Source organism: Pseudophryne corroboree, chromosome 5, assembly GCF_028390025.1.
Source record: "Pseudophryne corroboree isolate aPseCor3 chromosome 5, aPseCor3.hap2, whole genome shotgun sequence".
NCBI lineage: Eukaryota > Metazoa > Chordata > Amphibia > Anura > Myobatrachidae > Pseudophryne > Pseudophryne corroboree.
Window position 1 is genome coordinate 626,626,308 of NC_086448.1, and position 16,849 is coordinate 626,643,156.

Genomic DNA, 16,849 nt, shown 5'->3' on the forward strand with positions numbered 1-16,849 from the left:
AGGGTATGAGTGATATGCACGTAATTTCTAACACTACACTTCAGCTTTTATCTTTCTCCTCTTTCCGACCGGCCTGTACAAACATCACTAATGTCATTGTATTCTGTGTGGATGGAGTAATAGTTTGTAATGCAAATTGTTCCAGCCAGTGCAGGTTGGGAGTGGCAGGGATGTAGTAAAGTGCTCCACTGTAGTTGATAGCAGGCAACTGAGAAATCTGATGTGACCCATCTATTGCTCTTGTCCAGTATTGTGTTTATCAACTCTGTTTGTGATGGATGACCACTCTCCATAGCCAACCAGTGTGCATTAACACTTCTGGCTGTCTTCTGTTGGGTGTGGTATGCATGACTGGCGGTCAGGAGAGTGCCGGTCAGCATACCGACGCCGAGGTCCCAGCAGCGGAATCCCAGAGGGGGGGTGACGAGTGCAGCAAGCCCCTTACAGGCTCCCTGTGCTTGCCACGCTGCGGGCGTGGGTTCTGTTGTTACTCTATGGGTGTCGTGGAAACCCACGAGTGGGAATAGTCCCTGCTGGTCGGCATACCGACCGTCGGGATTATGAGGGGGCAGGATGTAGGGGCAGGTTATATGACCGTCTATCTCCTGACCGCCGGTCATATAACGACATCCCCTTCTCTTATCTGATGTTGTTTAGTACAGAGATGACATTTGGCCTTCATGTTGACCAAGGAGCACTTGTGAGATCTCTGAAGAATGTTTAAGGTCAACACCATAAATTTCTCTTATGTCCTAGAGGATGCTGGGGACTCCGTAAGGACCATGGGGTATAGACGGGCTCCGCAGGAGACATGGGCACTCTAAAGACTTTAGATGGGTGTGCACTGGCTCCTCCCTCTATGCCCCTCCTCCAGACCTCAGTTAGATCCTGTGCCCAGAGGAGACTGGGTGCACTGCAGGGGAGCTCTACTGAGTTTCTCTGTAAAAGACTTTTGTTAGGTTTTTTATTTTCAGGGAGCACTGCTGGCAACAGGCTCCCTGCATCGTGGGACTGAGGAGAGAGAAGCAGACCTACTTAAATGATAGGCTCTGCTTCTTAGGCTACTGGACACCATTAGCTCCAGAGGGTCGGAACGCAGGTCTCACTCTTGCCGTTCGTCCCGGAGCCGCGCCGCCGTCCTCCTCACAGAGCCGGAAGATAGAAGCCGGGTGAGTATGAGAAGAAAGGGGGGGGGGGGGGCCCTGGGCAGCAATTATGAAACCTCTAGGGTCACTGGCATAGATATATACTGCGGAGGCTTTATATTGCAAAAACCCCCGCCAGTATAAGGATTTGAGCGGGACCGAAGCCTGCCGTTGAGGGGGCGGAGCTTGATCCCTCAGCACTGACCAGCGCCATTTTCTCCACAGCACGCTGCAGAGAAGCTGGCTCCCCGGACTCTCCCCTGCTGAACACGTACAGAGGGCAAAAAAGAGGGAGGGGGCACATTTATTTGGCGCAGTGAGTATATTTATATAAAAGTGCTGGGTGTGTGCTGGCATACTCTCTCTCTGTCTCTCCAAAGGGCCTTATTGGGGGACTGTCTCTATATATATATATATATATATATATATATATATATATATATATATATATATATACATATCTCTCTATCCCTGAGTGTGTGGGGGTGTCGGTACGTCTGAAGCGGAAGGCTCATCTAAGGAGGAGGTAGAGCAGATGATTGTGGTGTCTCCGTCGGCGACGCCGACACCTGATTGGTTGGATATGTGGAATGTTTTAAATGCAAATGTGTCTTTATTACATTAGAGAATGGACAAACCAGAGTCCAGAGAAAAAACAGGGAGTCAATCCATGGCTTTGGCTGTATCACAGGGCCCTCCAGGGTCTCAGAAACGTCCCCTGTCCCAAATAGCAGACACTGATACAAACACGGATTCTGACTCCAGTGTCGACTACGATGATGCGAGGTTACACCCAAGGGTGGCCAAAAGTATTCATTATATGATTATTGCAATAAAAAGATGTTTTGCATATCACAGATGACCCCTCTGTCCCTGACACGAGGGTATGCAAGTTTAAGGAAAAGAAGCCTGAGGTAACCTTTCCCCCATCTCATCAGCTGAACGCATTATTTGAAAAGGTATGGAAAAAACACCCTAAGGTGAATTTTCTCCAGGCGCTGATGAGGGAGGTGCACCACAGCAGCTAAAACAAATGGGGTTGGTCAGACCCCCAAAAACATAAATGGATAGGAAAGGATTGAAGCGCTAAAATGGTCAAATATGAGAGCAAAAGGTCACATGAAAATACACATTTATTATGATAAATGAACTTAAAAATGATTAAAAAAATTTTGGTAACACTGTAGAAATGGAGTGCTGAATAATGAGGGACACAATGAAGTGTCCAAACGTTATGTCTCTCCCAGTCCTGGTAATATTGCATAGACAATTCACACCTGTTCCAATAAAGCAGTCCCTTATTAGTTATGCTCAAGGTATCCCGTTAATGTTCCATCAGGTATTATAGTTACCACCAGCGAATGTCCAAGGTGTTAAGCGGATAGGCATCCGCAGCGGCTTGTTCCTTGTTGAGCTGTGGATGATGGAGGATCTTCAGAACGGGTCCACAAGAAGAGCCAATGGTGGGGACCTGGTCCAGGTGGATGGTCTTCAGGAAAGGATAGTGAGTGGTAGGTACACACAGTGAGTGCTGTGTGTACCTACCACTCACTATCCTTTCCTGAAGACCATCCACCTGGACCAGGTCCCCACCATTGGCTCTTCTTGTGGACCCGTTCTGAAGATCCTCCATCATCCACAGCTCAACAAGGAACAAGCCGCTGCGGATGCCTATCCGCTTAACACCTTGGACATTCGCTGGTGGTAACTATAATACCTGATGGAACATTAACGGGATACCTTGAGCATAACTAATAAGGGACTGCTTTATTGGAACAGGTGTGAATTGTCTATGCAATATTACCAGGACTGGGAGAGACATAACGTTTGGACACTTCATTGTGTCCCTCATTATTCAGCACTCCATTTCTACAGTGTTACCAAAATTTTTTTAATCATTTTTAAGTTCATTTATCATAATAAATGTGTATTTTCATGTGACCTTTTGCTCTCATATTTGACCATTTTAGCGCTTCAATCCTTTCCTATGCATTATTTGAAAAGGCTTGGGAAACTCCAGACAAGAAACTGCAGATTCCCAAGAGAATTCTTATGGCGTATCCTTTCCCCGCACAGGACAGGTTATGGTGGGAATCCTCGCCCAGGGTGGACATGGCTTTGACGCGCTTGTCCAAAAAGGTGGCGCTACCGTCACCAGACACGGCAGCCCTCAAGGATCCTGCTGATCGCAGAAAGGAAACTACCTTAAAATCAATTTAAGCATATACGGATGCCTTGCTCAGACCGGCGGTAGCGTCGGCTTGGGTATGTAGCGCAGTAGCAGCATGGGCAGATAACTTGTCATCTGACATTGACACCCTAGATAGGGATAGCATTTTATTGACCTTTGGTCACATTAAAGACGCAGCCTTATATATGGGAGACGTTGGGCTGTTCAAGAGCCAACGCCATGGCAATTTCTGCTAGGCGAGCCCTGTGGACCCGCCAATGGACGGGTGATGCCGACTCAGAAACATATGGAAGTTTTGCCTTACAAGGGTGAGGTTTTATTTGGGGAGGGTCTCGCGGACCTGGTTTCCACAGCTACCGCGGATAAATCTACTTTTTTACCTTATGTTCCCCCACAGCAAAAGAAAACACCACAATATCAGATGCAGTCCTTTCGGTCGCATAAGTCCAGAAGAGGTCTGGGCTCTTCCTTCCTCGCCAGAGGTAAAGGTAGAGGGAAAAGAATGCCTGCTACGGCTAGTTCCCAGGAGCAGAAGTCCTCCCCGGCTTCTACTAAATCCACCGCATGACGCTGGGGCTCCGCTGCGGGAGTCCGTGCCGGTGGGGTACGTCTTCGACTCTTCAGCCAGGTCTGGGTTCAGTCAGACGTGGATCCTTGGGCGATGGAAATTGTATCCCAAGGCTACAAGCAGGAATTCGAAGAGGTGCCTACTCGCCGATTTTTCAAATCGGCTTTACCAGCTTCTCCCCCAGAGAGGGAAATAGTTTTAGCTGCAATTCAAAAACTGTGTCAACAGCAAGTGATTATCAAGGTTCCCCTAGTCCAACAGGGGAAGGGGTACTATTCAACTCTGTTTGTGGTCCCGAAACCGGAAGGCTCGGTCAGACCCATTCTGAATCTAAAATCCCTAAACCTGTGCTTGAAAAAGTTCAAATTCAAGATGGAATCGCTCCGGGCAGTTTTCTCCAGCCCGGAGGGGGGGGGGGATTTTATGGTGTCTCTAGACATAAAGGATGCATACCTTCATGTCCCCATATATCCCCCTCATCAGGCGTACCTGAGATTCGCTGTACAGGACTGTCATTACCAGTTTCAGACGTTGCCGTTTGGGCTTTCCACGGCCCCGAGGATTTTCACCAAGGTAATGGCGGAAATGATGGTGTTCCTGCGCAGGCAGGGAGTCACAATTATCCCGTACTTGGACGATCTCCTGATAAAAGCGAGATCGAGAGATCAGTTGCTGAAAAGCGTGTCGCTCTCCCTGAGAGTGCTGCAGCAGCATGGCTGGATTCTAAATCTACCAAAGTCACAGTTGATTCCAACGACTCGGCTATCTTTCTTAGGCATGATTCTGGACACGGAACAGAAGAGGGTTTTTCTCCCAATGGAAAAAGCCCAGGAACTCCAGAACATGGTCAGGAACCTGCTAAAACCAAAAAGAGTGTCAGTCCATCAATGCACTCGAGTACTGGGAAAACTGGTGGCAACTTACGAGGCCATCCCTTTCGGCAGGTTCCATGCGAGGACGTTTCAGTGGGACCTTCTGGACAAGTGGTCGGGGTCCCATCTACAAATACATCAGAAAATAAGCCTGTCCCCCAGGGCCAGGGTGTCTCGCTTGTGGTGGCTGCAGAGTACTCACCTTCTCGAGGTTCACAGGTTCGGCATTCAAGACTGGGTTCTGGTGACCACGGACGCGAGCCTCCGAGGATGGGGAGCAGTCACACAAGGAAGAAATTTTCAGGGAGTATGGTCAAGCCAGGAGGCTTGTCTACACATCAACGTACTGGAATTGAGGGCCATATACAACGGCCTACGACAAGCGGAGAATATTCTTCGCGACCTACCGGTTCTGATTCAATCAGACAACGTCACAGCTGTGGCTCATGTAAACCGCCAAGGCGGGACAAGGAGCAGAGTGGCAATGGCGGAAGCCACCAGGATTCTGCGCTGGGCAGAAAATCACGTAAGCGCTCTGTCAGCGGTATTCATTCTGGGAGTGGACAACTGGGAAGCAGACTTCCTCAGCAGACACGATCTCCATCCAGGAGAGTGGGGACTTCATCCAGAAGTTTTTGCAGAGATAACAAGTCGTTGGGGACTTCCTCAAATAGACATGATGGTGTCACGCCTCAACAAGAAGCTTCGGAGATATTGTGTCAGGTCAAGGGACCCTCAGGCAGTAGCGGTAGACGCCCTGGTGACACCATGGGTGTTCCAGTCGGTCTATGTGTTCCCTCCTCTTCCACTAATCTCAAAAATATTGAGAATCATAAGACGAAAAAGAGTGCAGACAATACATTGTTCCAGATTGGCCTCGAAGGGTCGGGTATTCAGATCTTCAGGACATGCTCACAGAAGATCCGTGGCCTCTTCCGCTCAGGGAGGACCTGTTGCAGCAGGGGCCATGCGTGTTCCAAGACTTACCGCGGTTACGTTTGACGGCATGGTGGTTGAACACCGAATCCTAGCTGGGAAAGGTATTCCGGAGGAAGTCATCCCTACTCTGATAAAGGCTAGGAAGGAGGTGACTGCGAAACACTATCACCGTATCTGGAGGAAGGTATGTATCTTGGTGTGAAGCCAAGAATGCTCCTACGGAAGATTTCCACCTGGGCCATTTTCTCCACTTTCTACAAACAGGAGTGGATATGGGCCTAAAGTTAGGCTACACTAAGGTACAGATTTCGGCCCTATCAATATTCTTTCAGAAGGAATTGGCTTCTCTCCCGGAAGTCCAAACTTTTGTGACGGGAGTACTGCACATCCAGCCTCCTTTTGTGCCCCCAGTGGCACCATGGGACCTTAACGTGATGTTACAGTTCCTAAAATCACACTGGTTTGAACCTCTTCAAATGGTTGAATTAAAATTTCTCACTTGGAAAGTGGTCATATTGCTGGCCTTGGCATCTGCAAGGCGGGTGTCCGAATTGGCGGCTTTGTCTCACAAGAGCCCCTATCTGATTTTCCATGTGGATCGAGCAGAGTTGAGAACTCGTCCTCAATTTCTGCCTAAGGTGGTTTCGTCATTTCATATGAACCAACCTATTGTGGTGCCTGTGGCTACGGGTGACTTAGAGGATTCCAAGTCCCTTGATGTAGTCAGGGACTTAAAAATTTATGTAGCCAGGACGGCTCGAGTTCGGAAAACAGAGGCACTGTTTGTCCTGTATGCAGCCAACTAAGTTGGCGCTCCTGCTTCTAAGCAGACTATTGCTCGCTGGATCTGTAACACGATCCAGCAGGCTCATTCTACGGCTGGATTGCCGGTACCAAATTCGGTAAAGGCCCATTCCACTAGGAAGGTGGGCTCTTCTTGGGGCGGCTGCCCGAGGTGTCTCGGCATTGCAACTTTGCCGAGCGGCTACTTGGTCGGGTTCAAACACTTTTGCTAAATTCTACAAGTTTGATACCTTGGCTGAGGAGGACCTCATGTTTGCTCAATTGGTGCTGCAGAGTCATCCGCACTCTCCCGCCCGGTCTGGAGCTTTGGTATAATCCCCATGGTCCTTACGGAGTCCACAGCATCCTCTAGGACGTAAGAGAAAATAAAATTTTAAACCTATCGGTAAATCTTTTTCTCCTAGTCTGTAGAGGATACTGGGCGCCCGTCCAAGTGTGGACTAAATTCTGCAAGACTTATATATAGTTATTGCTTACATAAGGGTTATGTTACAGTTTTGATTAGTCTCTGGCTGATGCTGTTTTGTTTCATACTGTTCACTGGTTCGTATGTTCCAAGTTGTGCGGTGTGGTTGGTGTGGGCTGGTATGTATCTTGCCCTTAGATTAACAAAAATCCTTTCCTCGTACTGTCCGTCTCCTCTGGGCACAGTTCTCTAACTGAGGTCTGGAGGAGAGGCATAGAGGGAGGAGCCAGTGCACACCCATCTAAAGTCTTTAGAGTGCCCATGTCGCCTGCGGAGCCCGTCTATACCACATGGTCCTTACGGAGTCCCCGGCATCCTCTACGGACTAGGAGAAAAAGATTTACCGGTAGGTTTAAAATCTCATTTTCTGCAGCAGGATACACTGGTTTCAACAGGAAAAAATCGGGGTGTAGAGTGGATCTTGATCCAGAGGCACCAACAGGCTAAAGCTTTAGGCTGTCCCAGGATGCAATGGGGCCTTCTCTATAAACCCGCTTCCAGGCACTGAGAGTTCAATTTTCGAGTTGGTACCTGCAGCAGGTCACCTAACAGGAGGGCTGCACTGGGCAGCCCTGAGAGAGCTTCTAAGAAGATTTCTTCTCTGGGCTGTCAGCGCTGTGTGTCAGGGTGACACTTCAGTGCCGCAGCTCCATCACCTCCCAAGTGGCGTTGCATACTCCTGCGGCTCAGTTCCCGGGTACTTGCGGCGGAGACGCTCAGGCACACGGTCGCAGACGCTCTCCTGGTATAATTCTAGTCCAGTGCAGCCTTATAATTTCTGCATTGCCTGTGACTGTGTGTGCCTGTAACTGCTGTGTGGTTTCGCTCTCAGTGTTTCCCAGATATAACTGTTTCTATATTCTGTACTCTAAGAGGCTAGGTGTGACTGGGTCTGCTAATATATTGCGTCACAGTATTTATCCAATACGTATATTCTACTGTGTACTGAGTCACATAATACCGGATTTATTTGCAGGTATTGTACTTTGTCAGGCTTTATTTTACTAAGTCGCTCTGTTGTTGCATTCTTACATAATGTCTAACAGAAAGGGCAGTAAATCAGTGCAAGCAACTGCATCATGCAGAGCATGCTCCAAGGATTTACCAGAGGGGAAAGTTTTGTATGATGGTCTGTGTACTGTGTGTCATACACCTCCTAGTCAGTCTGCAGCTCCTGGGTCTACTCAGGAGCCACCCTGGGCTGTGTTCACAAACCTACTGGGTACTTTGGTAGAACGCCTTACGTTCCACTACAGCCACATATTGTTCCTATGGTTAATCAGCCTTGGGCGGAAAATTTAACCAGCTGCAACAATTAAATCAGTCCTTGGTTAGACAGAAATCCACTCCAGGTCACTCCCGTGTCTCTTGGTCATCTAAGTGGGCTACTTCTTCCTCACAGTCCACATACCTCTCTGATGTTTCATCTGAAGAGGAGGGGGAGCATACAGTCCTGTCACACTGAATCTGGTGTTACTGATGAGGATTCTCCCTTGCAGATGGATGTCCCTGCCTTAGTGGTTGCTATTAAACAAATCCTACAAATCTCCTCTGATGATGAGGATTCCACTTCTGTGGCAAAGAAAACTGATATGTTTAAATGGCAGATGGTGGTTAAAACTCTGTTACCCCATTCTGACCATTTAGTGGATGTCAGACGGAACCCTGGTCTACTCCAGGGAAGAAATTCCCTCTGCCTAAACAGGCATTGGCTCTCCCTGCAGAGTTATGTAACAAGTGTGAAAATTCTAGAGAGAGAAAAGAAAATCAACTTTTAATAGCAGCACTCTTTTCCTTCCCTAAGAAAAATAATTCTTCTTTCATAGAGATAACATGTTTGATACTTTATTGATATGCTTATAAAATAAAGAAGAAATTTCAATACCCATATGTGATGTAGGTATCTTTATTGTCATCACATATGATGTATTATAAGTCCCCTTATTTTGAAGGGGTCATGTAGAGTGAAGTATAAAATCAGTAGAGACAGAATAACGTGTAGAGAAAAAAAAAATTTGTGAATAAGTGTTTTAAAAAAATTCTAGTACGCTGTCTTTATTCTGTAAATTGATCAAGTACCTGTGATTTAACAGATTATATTTGGGATTCTTCAGATAACCACTAACTGTTTTGGCCAGTGATATCTATGCAGGGTTACAAATGTAGCAATATTTGCATGATATTTGCAAATTCTTCGTTCAATGATCACAATTTAACATTTGTGGCTTTTTAATGGTATAATGAAGATGTTTGAAACGACACTGCAATGTGGAATATATTCCTGTTTTCAAAAGTTGGATGATGATAAATCTTCCTATTCTCTGATTGTTGGATAACTCCAGCTATTAATTAGGCTAATAATCTCTGTTGCTGACTTATTCCAGCTATATTATTCAGGAATGGTGCCAAATGCAGATCTATATTCCTTAACACATTATAGATTTTTTGAGACCGACTAAAATGCTGCTATGTTATTTCTTCCTCATATATCCAGATGACAGTTTATAGCTATTCATAGCACTTTGCTGGAAGCATTACCACCAATTAGTTATTTCTAACAGTCACTGTTTAATTTATTATTCATGTGTGATACATGGATCACCATGTTTCATTTCCCCAGTCAGGAGAGTGATGTGGGGCACTAGACGGACCAAGGGGTATCTGTCGGTAATCAAACATCATATATCCTAACAGTGGCAACTCGTATAAAATCCAGTATTTAAAAACAAGCCATTAACAAGCATGGTAATGTATACCCGTACCATTCAGGGCAACATGAGCTTGATATTTATATATGAATAGATATTTAAACTGTCATCTGGATGTATGAGGAAGAAATAACACAGCAGCATTTTAGTCTGTCTCATAAAATATATAAAGTGTTAAGGAATATAAATCTGCATTTGGCACCATTCCTGAATACTATAGCTGGAATAAGCCAGCAATAGAGATTATTAGCCTAATTAATAGCTGGAATTACTGTATCCAACATTCAAAGAATAGGAAGATTTATCATCATCCAACTATTAAAAACAGGAATATATTCCACATTGCAGTGTCGTTCCAAACATCTTCATTATACCATTAAAAAGCCACAAATGTTACATTGTGATCATTGCATGACGAATTTCCAAATATGCAAATATTGCTACATTTGTAACCCCTCATAGACATCACTGGCCAAAACAGTTAGTGGTTATCTGAAGAATCACAAATATAATCTGTTAAATCACAGGTACTTGATCAATTTATAGATTAAAGACAGCGTACTAGCATTTTTTTTAAAAAACACTTTTATTCACACAAAAAAAAAAATTTCTCTACACGTTATTCTGTCTCTACTGATTTTATACTTCACTCTACATGACCCCTTCAAATAAGGGGACATATAATACATCATATGTGATGACAATAAAGATGCCTACATCACATATGGGTATTGAAATGTACTGTATTCTTTATATTATAAGCATATCAATAAAGTATCAAACATGTTATCTCTATGAAAGAAGAATTAATTTTCTTAGGGAAGGGAAAGAGTGCTGCTATTAAAAGTTGATTTTTTTTTTTCTCTCTAAAATTTGTACATGTATATTGAATCAACTAGCAGCACCACTTATATGTGCTTTATGTTGGAACATTTGTCTTGTCAACATAAATTATTACGTCATTAATATTCCCTGCATAATATTCATTATTTAAATTCTGGTGCGGAAGTATATTTAACTCAAAATTAAGTGTGAAAATTCACCACGGGTGGGTTCTCACGTCATCTGACTTGTGGTGTCGTCCACTCCAGGCATTAGATGAAAAGCTGCCCAAGGACCTTTCTGACAGTGCCAGACAATACCTGTCTCACATTACCACCGCCGCCTATTACATTCAGGAGGCGTCCTCTGAGGCAGGTGTGTTGGCAGCTAAGGCGTCAACTACGTCTGTCCTGGCTCACTGTATTCTGTGTTTGAGGTCATGGAAAGTGTACCTAGACTCCAAAAAGACCTTGGAGGTACTACCCTTCAATGGAGACCTTTTGTTTTGGAAAGACCTGAATAAAATTGTGTCTGACTTAGCAGCTGCTAAGACTGTTTTTCTCCCAAATACTAATCCTTCTGCACAGAAGGGAAAAGGTACCACTTTTCGTTCCTTTCGACCTCAAAGAAAAGCAACAGGTCAGGCATACCCGAGACAATCTCGTGCACCCAGAACCACAAAGTCCAAGGCCAAACAATCCTGCGCAGCCTGTCAGCCTGCTTCTTAACAAGACAATCCTGCTGCATGACGGGGCGGGCCTCCCCCTGGGGGACCCCAGGCTGGGAGGCCGACTGCTACAGTTTGCCCAGGTCTGGTTAAAGACCACTTCGGACGCATGGGCATGCTGTCTCTTTCAAGACACGTCCCCCTCACCAGTTTTGCAAACAATTGTCTGTTCTTTACTGAGTACAGGAGTGGTTGTGCCAGTACCTCAGTCCCAGAGAGGCAGCGGTTATTACTCGACCCTGTTTCTAGTTCCGAAACCAAATGGGTCATTCCGATCTATACTCCACCTCAAATCCCTGAACAAGTTTGTGAGAGTGTCCAGGTTTCGTATGGAAACACTGTGCTCAATTGTACTGGCTATGGAACCCGGAGACTATATGGTATCCCTGGATATACAGGATGCATACCTGCATATACCTATTGCCATGTCGCACCAGCAGTTTCTGCGGTTTGCTATTGGCAACCTATATTATCAATTCCAGGCTCTACCATTTGAACTGGCCACGGCTCCTCGGATCTTCACCAAGGTTATGGCCATGATGACGGCCCATCTCCGTCGTCAGGGGATCAAAATCCTGCCGTATGTGGATGACCTGCTGATTCTGGCAAATTCCCACGATGTCCTCCTGGAAGAAGTCCTTGCTGGTCCCAGCTCAGAGCATGGTGCACCTGGGGGCACTTCTGGACACACACAGTCAACGGCTGTTTCTGTCTCCAGGAAAGGTCCTGAAGAGTCAGGACTCGATAAGATGCTTCCTTTGTCGCCACGGAGTATGATACACTCAATACAAGTACTTGGCCTGATGGTGTCGGCATTCGACATGGTAGAGTACGTTCAATTTCATTCCTGCCCACTACAGAGGTTAATCCTTTACAAATGGGATGGCCAACCTCATCGGATCAGAGCTCAGATGATCACTTTAACTCCGGAGCTTCGTCTGTCGCTGACCTGGTGGCTACAGGATCAACGATTAAGCAAGGGCCGTCCCTTCTGTATCCCCGACTGGGTCCTGCTGACAACGGACGCCAGTCTGAGGGGATGGGGTGCGGTATTGGAGCAACACTCGTTTCAGGGTCGCTGGACCAAGGAGGAATCACTCCCAATAACCATTCTGGAGTTGAGGGCGGTGTTCAATGCATTATCTCTGGTACAGAACAGACCTGTTCAAATACAGTCAGACAGCGCCACCACAGTGGCACTTGAAGCCGCATGGCAATGATGAAAGTGTCAAAAATCCTTTGCCAGCCATATCGGCAGTGTTCATTCCAGACTTCCTCAGTTGCCAGGACATGCATGCCGGAGAGTGGAGTCTTCATCCGGAAGTCTTCCAACTCCTAGTGGACAGATGGGGTGGCTTACCAGACGTAGACCTCATGGCGTCTCGACATAATCACAAGGTTCCGGTCTTTGTATCAAGGACCAGGGATCCTCGAGCAGCGTTTGTGGGCGCACTGGCGGTTCTATGGAACTTTCGGCTGGCCTATGTGTTCTTTCCAGTGTCACTCCTGCCCAGGTACAACGGAAGTTTAAACAAGAAGGAGGAATACTGCTTCTAGTCGCTGCAGTGTGGTGTCGAAGGCAATGGTTCTCAGACCTGCAGAGTATCGACAGAGAATCCCCTTCTACTTCCTTAGCATCCAGACCTTCTCGTACGGGGCCCTTGTCTCTGCCCAGACTGGCTTTGACGGTGTGGCTCTTGAAGCATCACTCCTGAGAGCAAAAGGTTTTTCTGAGGCGGTTATTCAGACTAGGTTGAAAGCCTGCAAACCAGCATCTGCGCGGATTTATTACAGGGTCTGGAATACTTACTTCACCTGGTGTGCTTATAAGAATTATGATACATATCGATTCAGAATGTCCAGAATCCTGGCTTTTCTGCAACGAGGCCTTCACCTAGGTCTTCGTCTGGCCTCCCTCAAGGTTCACATATCTGCCTTGTCGGTATGGTTTCAGAGAAATATTGCATCTATACCTGATGTTCATACTTTCACTCAGGGTGTTCTTTGGATTCAGCCTCCCTATGTCCCTCCTGTGGCTGTTCTACTAAAAGCCCTGCAAGAGTCTCCTTTTGAACCTCTTGAGTCGGCGGACCTTAAATGGCTCATGGCCAAGGTCCTGTTTTTGAGGGCTATTGGCTCCTCAATACGGGTGTCGGACTTAGGCGCTTTGTCCTTTTGTCCACCCTATTTGATTTTTCAACGTGACCGGGCAGTTCTACAAACTCAATCGGGTTATTTGCCTAAGGTGGTGTCATCTTTTCACCTTAACCAAGAGATTGGTTTCGGCCTTTATCTTTTCAGACTTGTCTTCCAAAAAGCGTTCTTTGGATGTGGTAAGGGCTCTCCGTATTTATGTGGAGAGGACTGCCTCTATGAGGTCAGATTCCCTTTTTGTACTGTTTGGTTTTCACAAACGTGGCTGGCCTGCGAATAAGCAAACCCTAGCCAGATGGATTAGAATGGCGATTGCACAAGCTTATGCGCAGGCTGGTCTCCCAGCTCCTGTTACTATTAAATCCCATTCTACTTGGTCTGTTGGATTGTCTTGCGCATCCACAGAACAATTGTGCAAGGCGGCTACGTGGTCCTCAGTGAACACGTGTATTAGGTTCTATGCCTTTGATACTTCCACCTCCCAGGATGCTTCCTTTGGACGCCGGGTTCTTATACCCGCTAAGGCGCATCCCCTCCCTTGAGGAAATGCTTTAGGACATCCCCGATGTTTTCCTGTGGAAACCAATGTATCCTGCTGCAGAAAAGGAGTGTTATGGTAAACTTACCATGGTTAACACTCTTTCTGCCAGGTACATTGGTTCCACAGGGCGCCCACCCTGACGCACCTAGCTTCTATGGGTTTGTATGGCATTAGCCTTTGGTACCTTCTCCTGTCGTGAGAATGTGGTTCTATATGACTAACATCTACCTTCTCTCTTGCGTGCTCCGGCATTGGACTGGTTAATGAAACTGAGCTTTCAGTGCCTGGAGGTGAGATTATAGAGGAGGCCTCATTGCATCCTGGGACAGCCTAAAGATTTAGCCTGTTGGTGCCTCTGGATCAAGATCTACTCTACACCCCAATGTTTTCCTGTGGATCCAATCTACCTTGCAGAAAGTCTTAACCATGGTAAGTCTACCATAACTGTCATGTTAAAGATGCAATTTGTTTTATAGAATACCAAACTGTTTCAGGCATATGGAGCATGCTGTAGCCATTGTAGTGTTTTTCTTATATTCTGGTTTTTGGAAACAGGAAACCAAAACACCACCAAGTTGATGCAAAGTAACGTAACTCATGTTACAAACTTGCCAACCAATGATGTTGGGAAGAAATAGAAAACTTTCAAAATTATTCCATGAATATTCACTTAATTTTGTATTTAGTGGCAATTTTTATAAGTCTTTCATCGCTACCCCAATTGATACTGGTGTCCACTCTTTAGGACATAGTCTCGTCATGGTTCTCATCCCACTTATCAAATTGTTAATGTCTCTGGATCCGCCTCTTCTTCACTTCCTCTGTTAGTTGAGGTACCCCACGAGTCAGTTGTAGGTCCCTGCTTATTTCTGTCCATACAACTTCTTGGTAAACTAATCTGTATGTAGATGATACCTAAATCTACCGTACATCTTACCACCTGTATGTTGTCTTGTGTTACTGAATGTCTCTCATTTTGTATTGGATATTTTCTCACAACCTCAAACACAATCTTTCATAAACAGTTAATATTTCAACCAGCCAACAGGAAACGGTTACACAAGCCAGCACTCTGTAAAGGTGCAGTTTCTAATAATATCAGACTATCTTAAGAAAAATTGGCGTAAACTGAAGACGTGAGCAGTGAACTTGTGAATTGTTTACTGATTCATCAATTGGTGGAACCTGCTCCGTCCAGATCCTCTTTTCCAAAATCCAAGCAAACACAATCAATTGCTTTGAATTTGTTCCCTAAGTAGGTAGGGTGTGGACCTGCCCTAATTATAGAAAATACTGAAACGACACTATATGGAATTAAATTGTATTTCTCATATGTCCTAGAGCAGGCATTCCCAACCACAGTCCTCAAGGCACACCAACAGTGCAGGTTTTAGTGATATCCAGGCTTCAGCACAGATGGTTAAATCCAAATAACTAAAGTACTAATTAAGTCACCTGTGTTCAAGTCTGGATATCACTAAAACCTGCACTGTTGGTGTGCCTTGAGGACCGCGGTTGGGAATGCCTGTCCTAGAGGATGCTTCAAGAACCATGGGGTATAGACGGGATCCGCAGGAGACATGGGCACTTAAAGACTTTTAAGGGGTGTGACCTGGCTCCTTCCTCTATGCCCCTCCTCCAGGCTCCAGTTTTAGAATTGTGCCCAGGCAGACTGGATGCACTTAGAGGAGCTCTACTGAGTTTCTCTGAAAAGACTTTTAGGTTTTTTATTTTCAGGGAGGACTACTGGCAATACTGCGGCACTACAGGGGGGGGGGGGGGGGGGCGCGCCATAAAACTCATTAAGGCTGGCAAAGTGGATTTTAAGTCCCTAGGTACAAAATCCTAACCCTCGCCAGTGTGATTATATTTAAAAATAGCGGGGCTGAAGCGTGCCATTGAGGGGGCGGGGCTTAGCCCTCAGCTCTCATCAGCGCCATTTTCTCTTCTCTGAGCTGCAGAGACACTGGTCCTTCATCAACACTGCTGTACAGGTGACGTTGCAAAACGGAGGGGGGGCACAGTTGATTTGGTGCAAATATAAGTATTATAAAAGCGCTGCAGGGTCTGAGGCTTTATATTAACGTTTCAGAACCGGATTGAGCGCTGGGGTGTGAGCTGGCAAACTCCCTCTAGTGATGCCAGATTAGACCCAAAATTGGCAAAGAACATTCAGTACATGATTGTGGCAATAAAAGACGTATTACATATCACTGAAGACCCTGCGGTTCCTGATACTAGGGTCTGTATGTATAAGGGAAAGAAGCCTGAGGTAAAGTTTACTCCCTCTCATGAACTGAATACTCTGTTTGAAAAAATGTGGGAAAATCCTGACAAAAAGTTTCTGATTCCCAAAAGGATCCAGGTGGCGTATCCATTCCCCTCTGGGGATAGAGAAAAGTGGGAGTCATCCCCCATTGTGGACAAGGCTCTATCACGGTTGTCTAAAAAGGTGGCTTTACCGTCTTCTGACATGGCAGCCCTTAAGGATCCTGTGGATCGTAGACCGGAAAATACTTTAAAATCCATTTACGTCACAACGGGTACACTGCTCAGACCAACCATCGCATCTGCGTGGGTGAGTAGTGCTATCGAAAAGTGGGCAGATAACTTGTCATCTGATATAGATACCCTAGATAGGGATAGTGTCCTGTTAACTCTGGGTTATATCAAGGACGCTGCGGCCTACCTAAAGGAGGCCGCGAGAGATATTGGCATTTTGGGATCAAAAGCCAATGCCATGGCGGTATCAGCTAGTAGGGCATTGTGGATTGGAATGGAATGCTGATACTGACTCTAAGAAAGCTATGGAGTCTCTCCCATATAAAGGTAGTGTCTTGTTTGGTGAGGGTCTCACTGATTTGGTATCTACGGCTACCGCGGGTAAGTCGTCATTTTTGCCTTATGTTCCT